The sequence below is a fragment of the Phalacrocorax aristotelis genome, chromosome 1 (assembly GCF_949628215.1).
Source record: "Phalacrocorax aristotelis chromosome 1, bGulAri2.1, whole genome shotgun sequence".
In the NCBI taxonomy this organism is placed as follows: domain Eukaryota; kingdom Metazoa; phylum Chordata; class Aves; order Suliformes; family Phalacrocoracidae; genus Phalacrocorax; species Phalacrocorax aristotelis.
In genome coordinates, this window is record NC_134276.1 from 176,121,864 (window position 1) to 176,138,239 (window position 16,376).

Genomic DNA, 16,376 nt, shown 5'->3' on the forward strand with positions numbered 1-16,376 from the left:
TGTTTTGAATGACTTGGAAAAAAAGAGGTTGTTAAGAAACAAAATGCATCATGCCTAACAGTTGAAAGTTTTTTGGTTGGGGGAGGAGGGAGGAGAGAATCATGGAGACAAAGTTGTAGATCCAAGGCTCTTATTATTCAGTTTTCTAAATAACTTTTTTAAACACCAGTCTTTTGTTCAGCATGCTTTACTGAAAGTTAATGAGCAAGAGACATTCCTGTTTCATGATAATAGGTGCTTAATGGGGCAATTTGTTTAACTGTTGATTCATTCTTCCTATCAGGTGGCCAAGAGCAGCCTTTCACAGCAAAGTAAAATCTGCGTTCACTATTGTTCCGCAAACACTATTGGAATCAATTGCAAATGTTTAGTATGACTTTGTAAACATGACCCTTTCCTTTTGTTCTTTTTCAGGGTCTACTTCACACTTTCATGTCAGAGATCTAGTTTCACGGATCACTGCTGATGAAGCTTTCAGATATGTGCCATAAGTATAGGTACATTTTGTTCAACAGAAGCGAGATTTTATTTTCTATTCCCATACCCTCACACAAGAAAATCAGCTTGCTCCAAGTGACACGAGTTCTTCGTCTCAATGCACAAAAGAGAAATCTAGCAAAAGAACAAACTTGCGCCATGGGAAGATCAAGTATCAGAAGTTATGCCAGTGATAATCAGAAGAGAAGGGCAGGATCTAGAGAAGTTGGTAACTGCTATTTTACAGTTCCTTGTGAGTACACTCAATAAGAATGTAACAATTTTTATGTGTGTATATATATGTACATATGTGTAGTAAATTAACCCATTTAAGTAAGGACAGTGCCAATGTAAGCAAACCAGTCACAATAAGGACGAAGAAACCCCTTGTATTTGGCTTTTATACTGTAATCAAAACCTTCAAAATATGGTACAAATTTTAATTATAGTAGTCCATGTTTTCACTTATGCTACACATTTCTGTTTCTGTTTCACGCATTGGGAAACAAACTGAGAGAGTTTGAGTGAGTTGATCAAATACTGGGTAGAAACACAGGGCTTCTGACTCCATGTGGCCCATTACTTATCCTTCTACTTGAAAATTTGTTAATTTTTATTTCATTTTTTTAGGCAGCTAATCACTGATGTCTCATCATCTTCCCCCCCTGCCTGCCCCAGTAAATGATGATAATAAAAAGCTTCATTTCTGCTACTATTTGTTTATTACTTCAGATACTGAAGCCACTGCTGCTGGGGACAGAAAACTAGGAGAGAACATGGAACAAAACAGATACCTGCAGCTGAAGCATAATGGATTTAAACAAAAGGCCTTTTCACATGGAGTTTAATTAGTATAAAAATTTTAAGGAGGGGGAAAATAAATTCATGAAAGAGCCATCCATTGGTGGCTACTAAACATGACCATCTGGTTATAAAGCCTGTAGTTCAGGGATTCTCCTATTGCTTTAGAGGTATACAGAGATGGTTCCTCTTCCTTTACTTCGGTACTTCCCCTGCTCCACACACACAGGAGCAAACGCATACTCTTTTGTTCTTATATTCCTGTCCCCTAATGGTGTGCATGGGAGAGATAAAGCAGTACCAGATGAGCCTTCACACTGACATAATGTGGATGTTCTGTGTTATGTTATGTGGTGATGTTACAGCAGGGCAGGCCACTCCTCTGCTCCTCAGACTTGTTTCAGCTGGCCCTGCAAGCTGGGTATCTGACGCAAAACCCAGTGGATTCAGTGGAATCTTTTTTCAGATCTTCAGAGCAGACTCCTAAATGCAAGCCTGGTTAATACTCCAGCAAAGAACATCTGATTATTACATAGGCTGGTCAGGAACAGTAACAAAATTACCTAAAGAAAAACATTTAGGATACATTATTTAAACAGCATTAAATATTTGTGTGGTCATTCCCAGGCAGAATGAACATTTCCTCAGTTTGATTCCATTTTATTCAACTTAATTTACACCTTCTGTTACTTTGGATGAATATTGCTCTGTAGCACGTCTTAAGGAAACAGGCTCTGCAGGAAATGGTGTGAGCTAATGACATAATTTCTGTCATCATTTCTAGCATTAGAAAATATCACAATAGTAGAGAATTTTCTACTGAATAAGATATAAACCCGAAGTTCTCCTCTGGTTGCAATTATGTGGTAAATATAATTGTGACCTGAACATGGAAGTACAGAAGTCAGCAGTAGGCAGGAACAGCTTCCTTAACGTTCAAATTTGCAATCTTTCCCTTACTACATGGAAACAAAGTTTGCCAGTGTGGTTCCTCCCTCCATGATGTCTGTCCTGCCCCATCTTCACAGCCTTTTGGATCCAGTGCCCACTGGCTAATTTCCAGGGAAACCACAGCATAGGTGCATTTGAGTCATCTAAGTCCTGGAGAACGACTTTGCTCTCAAGAACTGCTTCATCTCACAGGCTCTAAAATCAGGGACTGCCTCTGCTTCTGAGCAATTTTCTAGGCAGAGACTTCGGAGTTTGCTAACGAGAATAAGAGAATTTTGAGAGGCAAAGGGAGTCTGATACTTTGCTCACCTCTTCTCCTCCCTCTCCAAACACTGTTCCAATCACTGAGCTATTGTGTGACAGATGGAGTATTCCCTCCCTGCTGCTTACCTTGTCAGGCTCCCCACCACCTGCAAAACAATCACAGCACCCTAAAAATATCCCTCACCTCATTAGTTCAGCAATGATTTTTCAAGAATAAGAAATTGTAGTTCTTTCTTACTGCTACTACATGCTGAGCCTGAAGTCACCAAAAGGGTAAGGGGTGAGTAGTCTCTGATTTTTAAGTTTCAAGGTATTCTTGCTCATTGTCCTCTGAAATTAGTGGAGTTACCAAGAGAGTAGTTACTGTGATTGCTCAGTGTTGGTATTTACAAAAAATGCGCTCCCCATAAATACTGAATTGTGTCATTATCACTGTATATGCTGGGGTTTCATAAATATTGGCATTCAGTAATTTGACAGCTGGCTGTAAACTTGAGGAGACAGTCATTAAAATGGCCATTAAGAGAGCTCAGAGCAGAAAAAAAGGCTGCTTCTTATTCATCCAGGACACTCGGAGCTTGGAAAAGAGGGGCATTTTCATTTGAATAGGGCAAACATTCTACATTTGATGTAATCTCGAGTGTTTGTACCTCTGCTCTCCTCATATTCCTTCAGCCGAACAGCATATTTTGGGTCTTCATTTCCAGATTCATCTAGACAAAAGTGGGGCTGTGTTTCTGCATGGCCATTCCAGAGTGCTCCAGCAAGAAGGACACGTGCAAAACTACTTGCAAGGTCTTCGTATAGGTTTTAAAACTTGTGCTTGCAAATATCAGGTAGTATTAGAAGGCTGAAATGATTGATCTATAACATGTTTTCACAGGCTAAATACCAATTTTTAACTGAACGCTTTGCATTTTATCTCAGGAAAAATATCCACACTTGACTGGGAATAGACACTGGAAAATTTTCTAGCTTGGGCTTTCTGTCAGAAAGATTGAAACATGGTGTTGTCAGGAAATCTGTCCTCTTGCATGTCATATAAAAATGGTGTTTCACTGCCTGAAGAATTTTAGTCAGCCTAATAACTCACTGTTCACTCAATTATTATATTTTTACTTAAGGAAATTGTATAATGCAAGGTCAGACTTCATCTTTTGTGTGGTCAAAATGAGTGCTGTTATTTGCACAGTCACAACTTCTTGGGGGAAACAAGCTGGGGCAGAGCAGGCTGAACAATGGTGCTTCCCAGTGTGCAGTCAGGGACCACTGCTGCTCCGGTAACCATTAAGAGGTGAAACAACTGGAAAAATCCTGCCCTTCAGACATCAATATCCACATACTGCAACACATATTAGTGAGCAAACAGCATAATGGGTGGAAGCAAAAATGGTAATACATCAGCCTGCTTTTGTGTTGGTTATAATGATGGGGGTTGCCACGCTGCAGAAGACAAGTCCATAGGTTTTTCTTTCTCCAGGAATTCCAGATGGTACTGGAATTTTTCTTCATAAAAAGTTTCATTTGTCATTGATTGGTACTGACTGAGAGATACCTTCATAATGACTGTAAAGACACAAGCAGCTTTCAAATTCATGGATTTCAGTCCCATGGCAGGCAGGTAGAAAACCCTCTGAAGTGCTGCCACCCAAACAGCGGGCTTTCTCCGTTATTGCCATTAACTGCAATTCTCCACCTGTCTCTTTGATGAGAGCCAATGCCAGTAAGCATTACAAGCGGATTACTGTTTTACACTCTGCATGAAAGATGTGTCTAATAAGAGGACGTAAGTCTGATCTGGCTAAAATCAGTGTAAGGGAACAATTGCAAATTGAAATTATTTGTAATGGTAAGTCTGAAAATTTATGGGATGGAGATATGCAGCCAGGGAGGTGTTAGAATTTGAGGGGCTGCTGATATGTATCTCTTGAGTTTGTGCTATTTTAGATATAATAATTTCACTTACACATTTTGTTTGTAGTGTACTGCACCGTAGCTGGATGTCTACGCAAACTCATGCGCGTCTATGTGCAAACCTACAGGGAGAGGAAAAACTGATGGATTTTTCTAATTCAAGATAGAGTTATATATATTCATAGATGATCCTGTTTGGAAGGAAATATATATCTGCTGGCATTTGGTTTTATGAGTGAGCATGTGTATCCGTGCAGCAACAGACTGGCGTAACAGAAAAACTGTTCTTAGCACAGTGTCCAACAATTCACCTCTTTATCCTGCCCTTTTCACAGCCATTTGTTTCTCAAGGAATGATTGTGGCTAGGAAGCCTGAAAGCTGAGAAACATCTCGTCACCACGCACAAATTATCATTCTTCTCCCACTCAGGAAGGTTTCAGAGCTACGCAGGTGTGGCTGTGTGATGGAGATGCCACTGCAGGACTCAGTGGAGGTGTCTGCCTCGTACCCCACCATGGGGCTGGGTGAACTCGTGGTCTTGCATAAATCACTGTTGTGGGGATATCAGCTCTTAGCTTCTGATCTCCAGTTGTAAAACAGAGCTAATATAATCTCCTTAGTGCCCCTTTTCTGTATCTTTCTTCCAAAGCTCCCAGGGCAGAAGCTTTCACCTTGGCATATTTGGAAGATGACTCTTTGCCTTTGGTTGCTTTTCATCCTGTGGCCAAATCAGTAACCTCAAAGGGGTAAACAGGAGCTGGGCTGGGGTGTAAGAGCTGGAGAAGTGCAGGAGAAAGCCCTCAATCTGACCCCACCACTGGAGGGTTTGTCCTTGCTTCTTGGGCCTAGTAGGGGGGAAGGAAGGAGTCTCTGTGCATACCTCAAAATCTACAGGATTTCCTAAAGCCACCCCCAAGGGTCAGGTTTTGCCTTTCCTTTCCTGCAGAGAAACCAGTGCAGGATGTGCTGTAGATTGCAGAGGCCTCCTCCACCAGCTCCCATTAGGTGAGGATTTAGCACTGGATCCATCCCTCGGTGTCCTCTGAGGAATTCACTGTGTTTCTGCTGCAGGAAAAGAGAACGGCAGGTGGGGCTGAGGTCAGAGACGATGAGATACAGCCTTGCTCCAGCTGTAGCAATTACCTGTGCTGTCACAAAAACAGCGGGTCTTAAATTTTGAACAGAAGGGACTAAATGCATCCCTGGAGTAACTCCAGCAATTTCTGCAGGTTATGAGAGAAAGATTTTGGCCCTCCATCCATTTTATGCACAGAACTAAACATTTTCTCGAACACTGAGTCAAAGGACTGAAATTATTTGTCAGATTGAGAAGTTTGGTGTTAAAGCCAGAGGAAAAAACATACCTTACTGCCAATGAAATTGGCTTCACTATATTTCTAGTGCACATTAAGCAAAACAGCGCCTTTCAGATAGATGACTTTTGCTGATGGCCATTTTGAAATTTCGATTTCAAGTGCACTAGAGGGTTTCTCTATGAGCGAGAATTGCTTCTTACTGTCATTTTTCAAAGGGTTGCTGTGAGACCGAAGAGTTGGCCTCCGTTAAAAATCCTGCAGCATCCTGAGCTAATTTGGTGGTGAAACATACCCTCTACCAGTTACTGCCTTTGCCATCTGGGTGACTGCCAGGTGCAGAGTTGTCCGAAGAAGTTATCTTAGACTTTGACCCTAAATGTTTATAGCTGGTTGCATTCAGTAACACTAAAGATATCCTAACAGCTAAGGCATGAGGAAGTGATATGTTCACAGTGTGACACATAGTTCAATGGAGTTCTCAGTGTTTCTTGCAGGATGATAATTCTGGCAACTTTTTGTTTCCAGTGAAGGTCATATGGGCTTCAGTTTCCACAACTGGGCACAGGGTGGGAGGCTTGACATCACACTCCCCGGCATGGCATGGGGGCAACGACAAAAGATCCCATGTCTGATGCTCCAGTCCCGCTCCTGTCCCCAGGATAATGTTACTGCGGTGACTGCTTCAAACATGTTGCGGCTGCAAAGGGGAGGATGGGGAAAGAGGCTGAGGATGCTTATCTGAGCAGGAGGCTGCTGAGCTGTATTTCCAGGGGGGCCACTTCTGTTCAGCTTCTTTAAGTCTCATTTTACCCATCTGCTATGTGATGCTCATCTGCCCAGCGTGGTGTCAGGAGACTTCACTGATGTATATGAAGTTCTTTGATGCATGACAGCTCTACATGAAAAATAAAATAATCAGACCTTGTTTCTATCTGTATCACTTTTACTTGGACATCAGCAGCTAGTTGGTGTTACTGAATGTATTCAGAAAAAAAAAATCTTTTTATTTATTCAATGGCCCCATGCATGGTACCTCCCCAGTTCAGAACTGGTTTCCTGGTCTTGTTTTTTTGCCAATAGTACCTAAGCATCTGCAGTTATTTGTTTTTCTCATGATACTGCTTATGACCTCGTTTTCCCTCTTAAAACAATACACAAATCCCCTATTCCTCTCCCATAACTACCTTTCCCTGGAGTACAGTGATCTGTATTGTTTGCAAATTATATTGGAAAAAAAACAAAGAGAGGAAAAAACACTATTTAAAAGTTTCCTTACCAGGGATGGAGTGTTACAAACAGTTTAAAAAAAGTAGAAAGCTGATTGTTAATGGCAAGGGATAGTAGAACGGGTTTGCTCAGAGGATGGATGGGCATGGAGCAGCGAGTGCTCAGTCACAGGCTTCTCCTCCAAAGCCCCTGGCACGGGAACGGCTCCCATCACCTCTGCATCGCACTGCAGACATGCGGAGGCTGCAGCTAAATGACTGCAAAAGCCAAACCACTCTCCTCATCTGTCAGATTAACTCGGCAGCTAGTCTGAGCGATATGGATGCCGAATGCAAAGCTGCCAGTTGATAGGTGTTGCCATTAACGTGTTTTAATTAAATAGAGAAAAGGAGATGGGAAGGGACTGAACCAGTGACACTGAGGGGAAACCAAGCACCAGAAAGCCTGGATTTTTTCACTTTCCTATCTGTTTGCTTCATCAGCAAGCAGGGAATCATCCCTGCTTGCCTGCCTAGTGCTATTACCAGGAAACGTGATGGGTTTTTATATCTAGGTTGAATTTAAACCTTTGACTAAGTCTGTCTGTTACTGAACAAATCCATTTCAGCCTTGTATTCCTCACATAAACTTTCCTTAAACCTCTCATGTTTTATAGATTAATTTTTTTTAACTTCCAGTTAGCCCAGATTCTCCACTGGTCCTGAGCTCTCATGGTTCTCCATCTGCAGAGTTACATTAGCAACCACCACAGACTTAGATATTGTTATGGAGATGCTGCGTGGTGGTTTTGGCTTTCTGATGTCCCTGCTGGCCTGATTATTCATGGATTCTCCACAAATGCATATGTGCCACAGATAGAGCACCCCGACCTCGGCATCTCCCTATTAAAGTCCTCCCCCCACACCCCCACTCCACCCCCCAGGGAACTGCTGGTATGCTGCAGCTCCCAGCCATGGCTGGGGGGCAGGTCTGGGGTTGGGGGGTGTCTGCGTGTGGCTTCTTTGTTTGCAGCAGATACATAATAAATGTCATATGCATATGTAGGCAGGCTATGAAAATGTACCTTACATGGAAAATAGACAGACTAGAAGTATACAGTGAAAGTTTCTTTTCCCCATTTACAGTTAGTCTAAAATATCTATATCTCTACAGGTCTGAGACACTGTTTTGCCACAGCTGATTTGAATTTTCTGGTTTGGCATCGTTCAAAAATAAAGTCTTTTGGAATTTCTCATGTACCTTTGAAAACACTGCTGTTACCTCCGCTGCTGGTGAATACAATCACATGAAAGTGGGATAGAACCGTGCTACATCTTTGTGGCTTTATCGCAGCTGGTGCTGGAAAGATGCATGCTAATTCCTGCTCCCTTTCTTTAGTTGTGGACCTCATCTCCTCTTCCATTCAGCTCTGTTTTCCATAACAAGTTCTAACCTCTCTGTAAATCACAGTGTTTAGGTTAGAGTGCACACACTGAAATCTCCTATGGTGTAATTTATAAACTACTGTGATAGAAACAACTGTTTCTGCAGATGTAGCAAATCATAAGTAAAATCTCGATAGGAGTATGTTTAGATAGGGGTCTTTGGGTGTGAAGTACTGCTCTTGCTCCATAAGCGTGCTTTTTTATTTGGTCCAATGTCGGTAACATTCAACATCACTCGCTCACTTGAGTTTTGCATCTGGGCCAGGGAAACTCATAAAATCCAGTTAAGTTACAGGGGTAACTCAAGGGATGCAGGGATTCAACTTGTACAGGACTCATGACAGGAAGAAGCCACTACACTTAGTGAGGTGTGATTCATCTCTTCTAAAGTTAGCTGCCTAAAAATGGCAAATCTCATCTCAGCTTGTTTGCTATGCAATCAATGGAAAAGGCAGGCAACCTGCAGGGTGACTGGCTCACCAGTAAGGCTGTGAATTAGAAAAGATCCTAGGTGACTGAACTTTGGGCATCAAATTCAAGCTAGACAAGCACAGTTAATCAAAATCAATCCAGCCCCAAATGACTTCAGTCTTTATGGGATTTACAAAAAGCTGCAGTGCAGACCTCACTTCAGAAATGACAGCGACTGCCCCATTAAATTTGTTGTCATAATCCCTGCATCAGCTTTCCCATGGGATTTCATCCTTCACAAAGCCTCAGTTTTTCTAAGGGAGCAGGAAAGAGAAGATGGGTATGAAGGGAAGGAGCTTCAAAGGCCACTGTTGTTTTAACACTTTGCTATGCTGTTCCTTTGGAGGTTTAAAAGCTTCTGGCATATTTTAGAAGGGAAGAGGGAGAATTGCAAAAAGTAAAATGTAAAAAAGCAATTTAAGAATTATACACACAACACAGTAAGGTTCTGTGACTAAATTTGGGCTCCATTATTCACTGAAGTCCAGGTACTTCTACATGTCCACAGCTAAAGACAAAGGATTTCAAAAGGGGAGGGGAGGAATTAAATCTGTTTTCCTAAGAAAAAAATGGAAAGAGTCCTTTAACTACACAATGGGAGGGCAGAAAGAAGATGGGGACAGATGCTTCTTGGAGGTACCTAATAAAAGCACAAAAGGCAATGTGCACAAGCTGCAGCAAAGGAAATTTCTATTTCTAAGGAAGATAATTTTTATCGTGGTGTTCAAACATTACAACAGCAATGCAGACAGGCTGTGAAATCTTTTATTTTCTGGGCATTCAAAACTCATCTGAACACCTTACAACTCACCTGGACCCTATTCTAAGTGAGTGGGGTTGACCAAATAACAGTCATATAAATGAATTTTTGAATATTTGTGAATGGGTACCTAGACAGACATCAAATACAGAGATGTTCTGAACCTCTCTTTTCTAGTCTCCCTGCAAGGGAGTTCAGAAACCAGCAGGGGACACGAGAGATAGTGCTCATATAGCTGTACCTCCTCCCATTTAGGACAAGGAGATGTTGTACCTAGATGATAATCTCCAAATAAAGGTCTAAATATAAACCAGCCCCCCAGTAATAGCATATTTTCTGTTATTCACCAGACCTGGCAAATTTAAATGCAAAGATCTGACAAAAAGTTCTTTGGCATGTGACCTCTGTAGTTAGCATGACATAGGCTCACTGCATAGACGTCCAGGACTCGATACTTCAGGCAAAACTCCTATTGAAATCAACAGGTATTTTGCTCTAAATAGGACTGTGAGGTCTGTGTCACAACTTGAAGAGCAGAAAATACAGGCATCATCTGTTCAGGCAGCATCTCTTTCAAGACCAATGACTTCCCTCATTTGGGGTTTAGATTCCATGTATGTGTGAAATAGAAATTGCAAGACCTAATTTCCTTATATTCCTGAAGGAATTTCCACTGGCTTGGTTAAGAATAGATAGATCAATTAATGTTATATTATTCCTTTCCTAAAAAGAGAGAATCAAACTCAGGTAACATAATAAAATTAAAGGATGACTACAGAAAAGCGCTTTAAACTCATTCTTCAGGCTGCTCGCTCATCTGCTCACCACCACAGATACCCAAAAGAGGGTCAAAATGATTAAAACAGTGGCACTGGTTGTTGGGATGACTGATATCTCCAGGAGCATGGACTGAAGGATTTTACAGTCAAGAGCTGACAGACAGGAAGAGATCAAGTTGTCAGCAAATACACAAAATAAAAACAGAGCACCTAGCTACAAGGCTAATGACTCAAAGGTTCAGTTCAAAACTTAATCTTGCGGCAGGGTTCATTTCTACTGGATGTTCTCAGGGTACTATCTTGCCTCGAGCAAGGAACGGTAGGAAGACGTAGAGCATGTGTCTACAAAAAAACTCCTAACAGTGATTACCATGTTGTGGATGTGCCACCCCTGGAAGTGTCCAAGGCCAGGCTGGCTGGGGCTTTGAGCAACCTGGTCTAGTGGAAAGTGTCCCTGCCCATGGCAGGAGGGTTGGAACTAGGTGATCTTTAGGATCCCTTCCAACCCAAACCATTCCATGATTCTATATTACAAAACATTATCAGTTTGACTGCAGTGCTAAGTACGAGCTCTGACTTTACTCAGAGCAGCGAGGATGGAGTGCGTACTATGTGGTGAACTGCTTGGTGCAGATGCAGTGGTCCTACCAGCACAGAGGAACTACCAGGTGTCATTCTCTCTAGGGCATAATTCTTAGAACTAAGAAGAGAGACAGGCTTCATGTCAAAGAAATAAAAAATTGACAGGAAGTGCATCTTTACAGAGTATAAGACTGAACTGTAAGAAGAAGGAAAAAAATCTGAAGTGTAACTGAAAACACCATTTCCAGATTAAAGCACACCATTTCTAGTGAGCATTTTTGTTGCTGTGACTGGAAGTTAACGTAAATTTAGTACCTGTGACAGGGCTGGACTTAAATCAGTGCCTAAAACACAGGACTTTGGTCCCTGGTACTCTCTGCCCGGCTAACAGACAGGGCATAGACAGCTCATAGGCCAAGTATTATCCATAACTGCCATCAGATGATCTAGAGCCATGCCATTTTTTTTCCTGTTATAAATGAATAACACTGAGGTGTATTTTACAGTCTGGCCTGCCAAGGCTTTTGAAGCACCTTTTTGGCTCCCAGCTATTTCATGCTTCCTAATTCCTCTCATGATAATTACCCTTACCTTAAAACTGCTTGAAAACACAAGAGCTGGTAATTAAATGGAAGAAAGGATGGGATTCAGGTTGGATTTTGTTGATCTTTCATGTAAATGAAAATACTTTTTTAAAAAATATAAAAAGAAGAAAGTGCAGCCCACCAACAGCTTTTGACTTTATTAAGACATTATACTGCAGAGTTCCAAGTGATGATAAAGCCAGACTGGGGGGTGTCCACGGTCTGGAAGCCAAGGTCTGGAAGCCAAGTGATTATTCTGTGTTTAACTACCAGAATGAAGCCAGAAGCCCTAGCTGACCTTTCCTCTGGAAATCCCCTGGAGGCATCAATATGGTGTAGCAGAACTCACTGCCTCATTTTGCTGGACCCTGCACCTGCATAAGGAATGGCACAAGAAAAAGTCCTGCAGGCAATGTGCTTTTGTACCCCAGCTAGCCAGCGCCTCCTGGAGACTTTTCTAGCCATCAAGCCATATGTAGGTGGAATTCAATTAAAGTTTTCTGATTTTTTTTTCTAAACAAAACTAGATATGTGGAGGAAATCATCTGCTAAATGTTTCTGGTTACCCTTTCTGAAGGAAAAAGATGGCCTGCAAAATATAGAGTTATCTCTCAGCCAGATATTTTAAACTAGCCAGTTTGCTCTTTCCCACAGTATGACTCTGTAGCACACCTTTTGACATGGAAACATGCTGGGATCACAGCCACAGGGTACCTGCCAGCACACCTGTGCTCACACCAAAGAGTCCCACCTCCAGTCTGGGGGCTGAACGCTTCAGTGGCTTTCCCCTCACTGGAAAACACAGAGATCTCAGAACACAGCCATTCATGATGATGCCTACTAACAATATGAGAAAAAGATAAAGCCTAGGAACTTAAGGAGGCTGAAAATATGTTGCCTGTAGAAAACCTACATCTTTCCTTATACTGCTTCCCTGTGCGGTGCACGCAAGCATCTCCTAACAGCTTCTCCAAAGCAGTCAGCTGTAATTTTTGACTGTTCCAAACCCAGTAATATGTATGTAAGCCACTAACAGCCAGGCCATTTTTAATAAACCATTTATTAGCTAAACATGGGCTGATAATAAAGACATCTATACTGAGAAGGATCCCTCCTTTGAACTGGAATTTGCACAGTTCAAAATCCCATTTCTTCAACCATCGGATTAATGTCTATGTTATCTGTGTGTGAAGAGAGTTCTACTTTGACCCCATTGTAACAAGGGCCTGCGTGCCCAGGATGTACATGTTTGTATTTGTAGGAGGATTGTATTCAAGGCAAGCACAGCTTGACTTGGGGAGGGAAATGCTGCATAATATTTGTATTACCATTAAAAAGCCCCCATGCTGGGTATTAGGCATTATTTCTCTCATACTTGGCATGTTGAAATAGATTCTGAATGCTGTAATGCCCCTTTGAAATATTGCTGGAAGTAAAGCCATGCAGAGAAATAGAGAGAGAAATCCATCTTGCACGCTAACCTATTCTTGAGCTCAGACCGCTTCTTACGTTTCTCTTGAATTTAGGCATGGTGTTTGTATAAATTTGGAAATACGCCTATGTCTTATCTAGTTTGTAACTTAGCAACCTTTAATCTGGGTTCCTTGCTGCTCCTTATAAAGCAGCTGATAAATCTAGTCAAGCGCTTACAATACACTTGTTAGGGAGAGTATAAGAGGTTCGTCAAATACATAAGTAACACCCAAAGCTCCATTCATTTTGCTGACATTTACCTTTACGCATAAAGACAACCACAAAACCGCCCACTGCTCACAGTCACATTTAATCAGACTGACTGGCTTTACATTAGCAGACACCAATTGCTAGAGGGTAGGCTGTGATTTTCAGACTGAAGAAGTTTCATAGAGCATGATTTGTCTGCGACATGGTGACCTTTGATTGAATCACTTAACTTAGTTAATTTGCCATCTCCTTATTTGAAGAGGGAGTTTACCAGAGGTAAAAATGAAAAGGAAGTGATAAAAACGGAGAAGATTATCTTGCTGATGTACATTTTTTACAATTATCTGACCCCACTGAAGGCCACAGAGCACTACTAGGTTCAACCCTATCCACAAGGCAAACATATTATAGAAAATAAGATCTAGAGCTTAGAGTGACAAAACTCTGAATAACACAGTTGTCACAAGCAATTGGCATATTCAGTACAGCACTGCACCTTCCCGAAAGGTATTTCAGCATGCTGCTAAAGGTTTCCCAGTAACACATCGGAGGCTGCCCAACAAGGTTCTCTCTGATTGCTTTCCTCCTGCATTAATGCAGCCACGTCCTCCTGCATTGCACGTTGTTGCTGTGCATCCCATGGACGGCAGTGAGACACCTGCACAGTTACAGGCTCAGTCTCAGAGGCTGCCTCACAAGTTGGTTTTTTTTAAGCACTTCAGTAGATCGCTGCATTTGACTCATTTCTTTTGTTCTGACCAGTGTGGGTATTTTTCAATCTGTTTTGGTATTCTTTTTCATCTGAAAAGCCAGCCCTGAGGTAGGGTGAGCTCCCGGAGAGCAACATCACTCCCAGCTTAAAGACAACAGCAAATGTTTTCCTGTTTGCAGGCTTCAGTTTTAGGGGTCTGTTTCATGGGAAGTGAGAGGGGAATTTTATCAATGCCATGAAACAGGTCCTTTGATATAAAGATAATGAAAGTTATAGACAAAGTGCAGCTGTCCAGTACCACAAAACACATGGTTATTAGCCAGTGCAAAGACTACAGATTATACAGAGAGGTGTTTTTACAGTGATTTAAAAGTCTGAGTTTAATATTAGTCTCTTTGGGCCTACAGGTATGGTATCACAAGTTGTTACCTCTTACTCTTCAGAGCTGTACTGAGTTTTCTTGAGATAGAGAACATGGAGTTTATGCCTCCTCCATGTGCTGTGAAAACCAGTGGAGAGACTTGGCTTTTGCTGCAAGGTGAGTACCAAGTCTATGTGCAAGCAAAATAAAACAGGCTGCTGCGTCCTGGTCTTTCAAAAGAGGTGCAAGGATGGCTTCTGGACTGCTACTGCTAGTGCTGAGGAAACCTCACCCTTCTGGCTGAATTCCCATTTTATGAACTAATGTGTATGCTGAAATATTTCATAATGAAGTCTCTAACCCTTCATGCCAATTAATCTTATTTATCAATGAAAATGCCGTGTGGATCTATGACTTAGTGGTTCCCCTACCTATACACTTCCCTTTTCTTTTGCTCCACATTTGGGATGAGCCAGAAGAACACAGCCTCCTTTGAAAGGTCAAGTCACCACCTCAAAGGAAAAGGGACTCCTTACAGGACAGTTCTGGGAGAAGGTCTCACACTGCCTGGGAAGGGAGCAGGACAGGGTGTCTCTCCGAAGTGCCTGTACCCTAACACATGCAGCACGGGGAACAAACAAGAAGGACTTGAGAGGCCTGTGTGCAGGTGTGGGGCTGCAGTCTCAATGGCATCCCTGAGCCATGGCAAGAAAAAAGAAGAGTTTTAGAAACTTTTACCGTCAGCTTTTCCTTCCACTACCAGTCAACCTAGAGTCCCAAGGAAAAGGAAGAGACTAAAGGCACAGTACTGCTCTCTGGAGTTTGGACTCAGTTGCCAGAAAAAAGGGCCAGGCCTTTCTGGTCATGGGGATGTCCACTGAGAGCAGGAGCCTCTTGCAAGGAGGGGCAAGTAAAGTCTCCTCAAGCTCCGTTTCAGCTGCAGCCCTCACTCACCCAAGGACCATGAACGCGTGAACTAACTTGAGAAGGTGCTGCAGAAGCTGCCGTTGAGAGGATCATGGAGGGAAGACCTCCACGGGAAAAATTCCCAGCTGTCCCAAAAACAGACTTCCCAGCTCCTGACAGGGTTGGTTGCAAGTAGAAGCAAGAACCATGACAAGACATTTCTCTTGGGCAGAAGCACAAGCCACAGGGGGCCAGGGGCTGAAGGAGAGCATTGGAGGATCCTCATTTGCTGGTGAGTGCTGCACAGCCTCCCACAGCTTGCAGTTCCTACCTTGCTCCTCCTCCCCGAGAGGAGCACCGAGGTTTGCAGCATCTCTGCTGCCAGGCACATCCCTGGAAATGGCAAAGGCTAATGCATGGGAAGGGGATTTTATGAACACGACTGAAAGACATGAGTCATATTTAGTCGGGATTTTTACAGTCTTTTTAGTAGAGTTTATTTTAGAACAGGATCCAGGGTGCATGCTACTCTAGTTAGAGGGTGGTACAAAAAGAGGTGCTTCTATCCATCACGCGGGAACAGGGGAAGGGAGAGAGTAACCCTGCTCCATCATTATCAGAAATTCAAAGTCTTGTTTAAAGCCAACGATCCATGTCAACAGCAGACTGCAAGAGCTTGTTTATCCCTGATAATTAATTATACCCTACTTCAGCTTTCTACTGAGAGCCCATGTAAGCCCAAAGCCAGGAGGGTTTTGCCAATCTGCTTTTTATCATACTGGTTTCTGTGACTGCTGGAGAAAGATGACATTTTAGTACTGTTCCCCCTGAACCCTGAGAGTATCCATTGCACTTGATTGTGGACCTCATCACCCTACAGCAAAAGGAAGCACCTTCCTCCTACTTGATTTTATTTTCATGGCTGGAAGATTTCTTTGCACTGTTCCAGTGTTCCCAGCACACATTTTAAAGCTTTTTATGGATGAAACCTGCATTTTTATTTTGAGCAACAAGGTCCATCAGATTAACTTCCTCTTCACAAAGGAAAAAGTGGTCTGCAGTGCACTGACATGATTGCCTCTGACAACACTGCCAGTTCATGTAGGAGTAACACCGAGGCAGCATGCTGGAATTAGAAAATTTAGGCAAGCAACAGCCAAGAA

General features: G+C 42.4%; 1 long non-coding RNA gene across 2 annotated transcripts in view; it reads right to left on the reverse strand.

The window, feature by feature from the left end:
* Positions 1–221: 221 nt before the first annotated feature.
* Positions 222–16,376, reverse strand: part of LOC142051564 (uncharacterized) — a 48,708-nt gene continuing 32,553 nt past the window's right edge. For both annotated transcript variants that reach the window (XR_012658546.1, XR_012658547.1), the window contains one exon: positions 222–6,619. This is a non-coding gene — a long non-coding RNA (uncharacterized LOC142051564). The remainder of the gene's footprint in view (positions 6,620–16,376) is intronic.